We start from the raw sequence: 8,606 nt of genomic DNA, 5'->3' as shown, positions 1-8,606 counted from the left end.
GGTCAGAACAACTACTTGGGCGCTGAAGGTAGGAAGTTGGTCTGCCAAGATCTGGATGCTGGTTGTTGCAAACCCCTCCCCCATTCCAGTCACAATTAGATTCCCAGTGGCCTAGAACTAGTACAGACTTTCCTGCAGACCCCGTGGGAATTGAACTTGGGGCTTCCAAGAAGCAACCTGTAATGCTGGGAAGCTGATGTCCACTCTGGGCTCCGTTTTGCCATGGTAGGAACCACAGGCTCAGGAGGGACCCGTTGGCCTGGGGGAGCAGTTGGCATGTAGCCGCTCCTCTTATCTTTCTAATGTGGTCTGACTAGGTCTCTGGTGCAGCCAGAGGATCAGCCTCACCACCATGTTCTAGGATTTTCTCAGTGCTGTCTTTCTATGAACAGTGGTTGGTTGTTCTTGTGAGGACGAGCGAGGTCAGAAACTAGCTATGTCTTGCTGATGACCAGTTAGGTTTTGAATGTCTAGTGTCAATATGGAGGTAGAGAAGCAGTGTTAGGAAAACACAACATTCATCTGAGTAGACGGACAGTGGAGTTTGGTTACTCATCTCCTTTAGCCATTTATTCAACCATTAAACAAATATTGGCCCAGACCCACTCTATGACAGGACTAATGTTAAAAACAGTGGTGATGTGACCAACATAAAGCCCCTGTCCTCAGGAGGTTTATTCCAGAGGTAGATATGCACACATATGATACACGCCCTCTACACTCATGTTATAAAGTGCTATGAGACAAGAACATAATTCTGACAGCTGGGTCGCTACTGTTAAAGCTGATTCTCATGAAATCATGTATTTATTGTCTGTGATGCACAGGGAAAGAGCTAGAATTCTTAATTAGAACCCCTTCCCAAGTTTTTAGAGCAAGAGGGAATAAAATAAAGATGACACTGTGAATTTATTTAGTTTAGTTTTAACACCTTTTACAAAATCACTGGAGAGCAGCCTACCCTCTCTCATTTTCTCAAGTTTCACATTTATTTCTAAGACCAACTATGGAGGATCCCAAAGATCAGCATTTCTAATGTTAAGCTGAAGGACCTGGGGCCCACAAGGACATGCCCAGGGTCAGGTGAGACAGATGCATTATATTCATTTCACAGGATGTTCTGCCTTGTATTTTAAACAGAATTTTGAACAAGCAAAGGGTTTGAAGGGTTTATGTTTTATTCACTAAAATAGTCAGTTTAATCAAGCCTTATTACTTCAGTGATGTGGTGGTTGAGTACTAATGATGTCTATAAGCGACATAATGACCTTGGTTGAAAGCAGGTGTGGAGAAACAAAGCCACACTCTGAAAGGTCATATGGGTCAGCCTGAAGGCATCAAAATGTTAGACCTTAATACTTTCTCCTGAACCAGTGATACAGGCTCAACACCTGCAGCACCGCCATCATTGGCCCAGAGCGTGACACCCAAATATGCCTTCCTTCTCAGAGTGGCTGCCCGAGGTCAATTCCCTGTTACTGTTGTCTTTATTGCTAAGTTAATCAAGGTATAACGGTGAAAGTCCAGTATATTTTAGTATATTCAACAAGGAGAAGGTGTAGTGATTAATACTCATTAGCACAATACATTTATTGGGCTCCTCTTGGGTGAAAGACACTGTTGGAGGGACTGAGGATACAGTAATGAACAAAATTTCCTTGACCTAATGCAGCCTATATTATAGAGAACGGAGGCAAATTAATAAGTAAACAAATATATACTTTGGTTTAGCCAGGGATAAATGTTAATAGTGAAAACTGGAGCTAAAATAGAGAGACATATAAGAAGAAAGAAAGGTGTCACTTTAGATAGGTGATCAGCAACACCTTCTTTGAGGAAAGATTATTTGAACAGGATCTGAATAACACTAGGCATCAGGTAAACACCTGGGAGGAAAGCTTTCCAGGCAGAGGAAACAGCAAGTGTAAAAGCCTGAGGCTGGTGCAAGCTGTGTTTAGTGTTCTGGCAAAGCGAAAAGGGCATAGTGGCTGGGATAGAATGAGCAAAGGGAAGAGAGGTAAAATATAAAGTTGGAAGGATGACCAGAAGCTAGAGCTTGTAGGGCTTTGAAGACCATAGTAAGAACTAATATTTACATATAAGCAATTTGGAAGATATTAGAGGGCTTGATATAAGGAACTAGGGGCCCTGTGCATGAATTTGTGCACCTTGAAAAGAACTGTGGGCCTTGAGGCTGCGGTGGGCACAGGGGTAGGTCTCGGCTCATCCTCTGTGCCCCTGCCCATCTCCTCCTGCTGCAGCCCCTGGTCCCATCTGCCGGCAGCCCTGCTCCTGCTGACGCAGCTCCCACACGCTGATGGCACTGGCCCGGCTCACACCCACTTATGGCGTGGAGTGATTGGGGCCAGTGCCAGCAGCGGGTGTGAGCAGTGGCTGCTGCCCCAATTGCTCCTCAGGAGCAGGGAGAGGTGGAGAAGTCCTCAGGGGCAATTGGGCGGTCAGCCGACACTCTCACCCACTGACGGCCCTAAGCAATCAGGGCTGGCGCTGGGTGCCTGTAGCGGGTGTGAATAGGACCAGCGCTGTTAGCAGGTGCAAGCACCAGGCAGGACTGCAGTGCACAGGAGCAAAGAATTTTCAGTAGCCACCAGAGGCTCACCCCGATGACAGCAACTGGTGCCCCGCCTTGGTCTGGAGCCCCCACTCACCTGCTCCACCATCCTGCTGTGGCCAACGCCCACCATGTTCCACGCTCTGCTGCCTGCTGCCGACACCCGCCATGTTGTGCGCACGCCCCTGGTGGTCAGTGCATGTCGTAGTGACCAGTTGTTCGGTTGTTCCACTGTTTGGTCTATTTGCATATTAGGGTTTTATATATATAAAAGCATGATCTGATTTACTTGTAAAGGATTACTTTACCTTCTCTGGTGGGAATAGACTATAGCAGGATTCAAGTGAGAGGTTGGTAAATGACAGTCTTTTAAAGTGAGAATAAGAGTGCTAAGACCCATAGGTGATGTCTGCCATGGGTGGGTATGGAGGTAGGTGTACACAGGTAGGTAGGTAGCACCCATTAGAATGTCTCCACCATGGAAGAAAGTTCAGGTTGGGCAGCCAGACTACCACTTCCTGGATGTTTGAGATGTACAAATCACTTACCTTGGGTGTCAACTTTTTCATCTATCAAGTGGATAAAAGCATTTCTTAGGGACTTTTAAGTGTCACAAGAGACAACATATTGTCTGGTACATAAATGTTCCACAGCTGTTTATCTTGCCTCTTAGTTTACAGATAGGGAAACTGAGGGGGCAGGGAGAGAGAGAGAGAGAGAGAGCAGGCTTCACTCAACCATCCTACTATTGCTGGCAGGACCTGGACCAGACTCCTATCTTCTCATACCTGAGTCGTCCTGCATCAGGATGCAAAGGATGGTGAGGACTGGGAAGGCTGAGAGAGGCCATTAGTATTTGAACTGGCCTCTGTCCTCCCAGTCCCCCTCTTTGAGGGTGGAGTGTGGGAAATCAGGCAGGAATGTGTACATCATGAAGCAAATGCTCGTTCTCTGTGCCTTTTCACTTCAGGTACCACCTGAAGATAACACACCAGCCTGGACCCTGATTGCTCAGGAGCTTCTCACTTGGGCCTCCCATCCATCTGCTTTCTGTGTGTTCTTTCTGTTTATTAGAAAGAGAGGTTTGATGGTTCCTTCCGTGACACATGGTTGCCTCCTCCTAGGCTGTGTGTGCAAGGGGACAGGGAGGGGGAGAGGGGCGGAGGGAAGGTTCCTCAACACTGAATCTCCTCACCTGTAACACTTTCTTCTGCCACTCACTCACTGCCCAAGTCCACTTCCTCAAATTACACCATATGAGTCCAATCAGCTCACTGAACAAATGAGGGGACTGAGGTCAAGGACTAACTCAGCCAAGGTCACACAGAAAATTGGAGGTAGAACTAGGCTTGAAGTCTTTTTGTTCCTAACCCAGTGCTCACTGCATCACCCCATTCTGTTGCAAGATTGATGACTCAGCTCTCCTTCCATCTTCTGCAAAGATGCAACAGTAGAGATACAGGAGATTTCAAGGAGTGATGGGGTGAGAGCAGCAAATGGATAAAGCAGGGGAGACGTTTCTTTATAAAGCCCAAAGAATGAACGGCCGCCTGTCTGCAGTGAGGATAAGTCTACAGTGTCTCTCATCATCACTGTCCAGTTACTCTCTGTCAGTTTACACTGATGACACAGCCCTGTGTCGCATCATGTCTCCCATGAGGGATAGCATGTAGAAGCTCATTTATCCTTCTCTCCTTCGGCACCAGGACCAGATGCACATGGATCACTCACAAGGATCAGAGACAATAGCCTAGCCAGAAAAGGGGCAGTGCAGTATCTTGAAGGGCAGGACTTCGCATCTCAGTCTCCCCTTCCACCTCCTCCCAGCTGCTAAGTTATTTACACATTTTGGGCTTGGAAAGGCTACTCACATGTCTAACAGGAATAAAAATTCCCAGCCTGCCTGAAGCCACGGGCTAAGCCAGAAAGACTCATGCCCCAGGGCAAGAGGCAGGGACTTAGTGATCACAGGGAAACAGGCAGTGGAAGAGCAGGAGGAGCATGGGCCCTGGAGCCAGAACCCGGAGCCTCAACACCCAGCTCTGGGCTCCAGTCCAGTGTTCTTGGCAAGCCACCCAAGCTTTGTGCCTCAGTTTCCTCAACTGAAAATGGTGATACCATAATATTTACCTCATAGGGTTTCCATGAGCTTCAGGTGATAACTATACAACTATTAGGCACAATTGCCACAACTCTTGATATTGTTATTTTTTTCTTAATACCTAAGAACTCTTGGGGACCATTTTCCCCCTTATGATGATAATCATGAGAAAATCTGCTCACTCTTCAGTGCTTCTCTTGTGAGGGCTTCCTCCATTGCTCTCACCCCTGCAGATGAGAAACGGAAGTACCCCTCCTCTGAACATGCACAATACTTTCCTCATCCCACCTTTCTGGCACGTGTTGTATGAAACAATGTCACGGGTGGTTGTCTTTCTGAGTGATCCATGCGGGCAGAACTCACCCTTTAAATCCTAGTCCCAGCTGCTCTGAGCCGGAGGGGGCTAAGTCTGCAGACACTGGGGTCAGACCAACCAGGCTGTGCCCTTTCCCAGCTGGATGATTCTTGTGTAAATTACTGTTGCAGTCTAATTTGCAAAAAAGCAAAAAACATGACCTTTGTACGAATATATACTGAAAGCACATTGGAGGTTTATTATCATGTTAAAGAAGGACTCAGCAGGATGAGAAAGCTCAGTCAAAGAAGGACTTGAGAACTGGTATAGAGTCCCTGAAAAATAAAAACACTGAAGTAAGATGGCTAAGTTATACACAAAGGTAGCTAGGTAATTAATGCTCTGCAGGGCTAGAGCACTCGGTAGTAACTTTGGGCGTTATCTTTTCTACTGAACAAACATCCTTTGTTCTTTACCAGCCAAAAGTCATTTGTAACTTACACATGTTCTATAAACCAACATCCAATATGAAGGAGTCTATGTGTAATTAATGGTAAATTAAGTAAAGGTTCATTCCCTTTAAGAATCAGATAAAATACTTACCTGGCAGGGGCGATATCATGGTCACGAAGGTGCTTTACCCAGGGTGAGGCTTATCCGGATGTGCTGACCCCTGACATTTCCCCAAATGTGGGAAACTCGACTGCATAATTTGGAATGGTTGGACTGCATTGTGCTCTCTCCTATCAAAAAAAAAAAAAAAATCAGATAAAACTCAGGAGGGTCTGTGAGATAGTGATCCAGTTCTGAAAGGACATTATGTCTTCCTTTTTCCTCATTTCCAAGTTTTGGGTAATTTTTAATGATTACTTTTCTAAGCCTCACTTCTGTATCTGTAAAATGGGGTGACAATGTCTGTTGTTAGATTTGTGATGAAATGAGATGAGGTATCCAGTGTACTGTCTTAGGTGCTAAGTGTTGGCACAGGGCTAACCAGATGTTAAGGTTCAAGCTTTGGAAGGAAAATGACAAGTATGTGCCTACGAGGTGTCAGACACTGTGCTCCATGCTTTTCATATGCTTACATACACCCCATTTACCTGCAGAACGGGTCTGTCAGGCGGGCAGTGTTTAGTTCCAGCTTATGTGCAAGGAAACACGGATTACCAGGAGCGAAGTGACTTGCCTGAAGATCTGAGATCGAGGGAGTACAGAGTACGTCTGTGATTCCAGGGCTCTTTCCACAACGTGGCTGCCTCTTTAAAAGAAAGAAAGAAAAATCACAAGACAAAAACTTTGAACATCATTTGCATTGAATGCGGACTGATTTAGAAGGATTTATTCATTTTTGTTATTCATCCAGATTCTGTTCCTTCCTCCCCGCTTGCCCACCCTATCCCATCCCTGAGCCAAAAAGCCTTTTGCCTTTTTCTTTTTGCCATTCACTCAGCCCTTCAAAGCGGGAAGGATGTGCCTCTGAGTGAAACATTGTGCTGGCAAAATGACACTCCATTTTCCAGGGGCCCTAACAAAGCCTTTTGATTTGAATGTCAATGCTGTGAGCATGATTAAATATAAGAGTCACTTTTACATTCCCCAGCTGCAAAATAAGTTGTACAGTTCAATTAGTTTGCCATGTGGCTGAGGAATAAGGCCCCTAAAAGTTGCTATGGTGATGTGACGGATGAGGATGGTGTTGGGGCTGGGGTTGGAGCCCAGTGAATTTCCAAGGACTGAAACTGGAAGGGTGACAGGTTGGGAGGATGGCACTATTCATTTTTCTTTAGCGCCGCCTTGAAATGCTGTGTTTCCACGGTATCTGCGACGCGTGGACTCTCCATCCTGATACATGAAGATAATGTCTGGGAGGATTAGCCACAGGCAGGCCTTTTGCTCTTTCTCCCTTTCTCTCTCTCTGTCTCAAATCATTTGCTATCCTGTGACATTAATTGGGATGTGGAGAGAATAATGTAGGAAAGGAAAATATCAAGGCCTTATAATTTATCTGTAATGGCCTGAGGCCCACATCCTCCCAAACTCTCATTGTGGATGATCTCTTGCTTTTACCAAAAAAAAAGATCCTTTAGTTCTTGGCAGTGCTCTTCGCTGGCATGGTCCTCCTGGCTCAGTAGGAATTTGAGCAAAGATGTCCATGAATGAAGTCGGAGCAGAACATGTGGATATCGGAGGAAAAAATGTTTCCCATTTGTTTTCTTCAGGGTAGTTTTTAGAAAGTGTCCTAATTTTTTTAAATTTTCTGTTGTTTTTATTGTTGTTGGGGTTTTTGTTTTATTTGTTTTGTTTTTGTCCCCTTCACTGAGCTCTTAAGTCCATGGTAGCAGAGAAGATGTTTACTAAGTAATTTACTACTGTACTCCCCACACCCAGCCTAGGGCTCGGAAGCAGGAGGCATTCATTAAGTACTTGTTCAGGAAATGGATGACGGCATGTGAATATGAATCCCGACTCCTGCCCTGTCTTGGGGAAGGCTGCTTTAGTTTTGCTAGACACCAATTGCCTCCTTTGTAAAGGGAGAGTAACCAGCCTCCCCTACCTGCCTCTAGGCTTCTGGCAGGAAAGAATTAGTAATGGACATGCAGGAGCTTTTTAAACGGCACAAATTAAAGGGCTTCAAATAAATTAAAGGGCTTTCTTGTTGGGATGGATGGCACGTTTGGATGTGTGGTATGTAGAGTAATTGCCCAGCCAGGGAAGATCCTCGCTCACACAAGAGCGGATTGAAGAAGGTGTGTGCAGCACGAGTTTGTCAGTATCCTCATTTAAATGGCCCCGGAGAGTCCCACGAGCAAGATGTTCCTTTAAGGTCTTCTGCAGCAGCAGCATGAGAATTCATTAAGGTCGGCAGAATGATTTGATAACCTCAGATAATAGGTGTGACGGGAGTGTAAACTTATATTATTAAAACATGAATTGAATTGTTTTCTGGATGACTTAAGCAGGCAACAGGGTGAAGGCAATTTCAGAAGGTGCTTTGCGGTGCCTGGTGAAGAATGAACGCTGCATTTGGCTGTTGTTCATTTGCTGCTTTTCCCAGAAGGCTACAGTGCAGGCTGTGTGGAGAGGGGCAGGGAGGAAACAGTATTACAGTGAGGAAAATAGGGTTCCCACCTAACAAGCTACTGAGGACCGCTAGGCAAAGCATGGACCTTCTCTAGGTCCCTATTTCAAGTAAGAAAAGCACTTTCCAGTCTATTCCACAAGCCCAGATGTACAAGCGGGCAGTTAGAATGACATGAGAAAATGAAGGGGAGTCTTGGGTCTATTAGATAAATTGACTGAGTTTGAGATTCAACAGGTTTGCCTTAGGACCACACTTCTGGAAGCTTTTAATGAGTTCCTGTCAATCTTATGAGGAAGAAGAGATGAAAGAGAGTTGTGTTGCATTTCTTTTCTTTCCTTCTTTTTTAAAATATATTTTTATTGTTTTCAGAGAGGAAGGGAGAGGGAGATAGAAACATCAATGATGATAGAGAATCATTGATCAACTGCCTCTTGCACACCCCCTACCAGGGATTGAGCCCACAACCTGGGCATGTGCCCTTGACCGGAATAGAACCCAGGCCGACGCTCTTTCCACTGAGCCAAACCAGCTAGGGCTATGTTGTATTTCTTTAAAT

At 45.4% G+C, this 8,606-nt stretch overlaps 1 pseudogene; it reads left to right on the top strand.

Moving 5' to 3' along the window:
- The first annotated feature begins 5,563 nt into the window (after nt 1–5,563).
- Nucleotides 5,564–5,714, top strand: LOC132236330 (U1 spliceosomal RNA; annotated as a pseudogene).
- The last annotated feature ends 2,892 nt before the right edge of the window (nt 5,715–8,606 follow it).

The sequence above is a fragment of the Myotis daubentonii genome, chromosome 5 (assembly GCF_963259705.1).
Source record: "Myotis daubentonii chromosome 5, mMyoDau2.1, whole genome shotgun sequence".
Taxonomy (NCBI): Eukaryota; Metazoa; Chordata; class Mammalia; order Chiroptera; family Vespertilionidae; genus Myotis; species Myotis daubentonii.
This window is presented reverse-complemented; position numbering and strand designations above follow the sequence as displayed.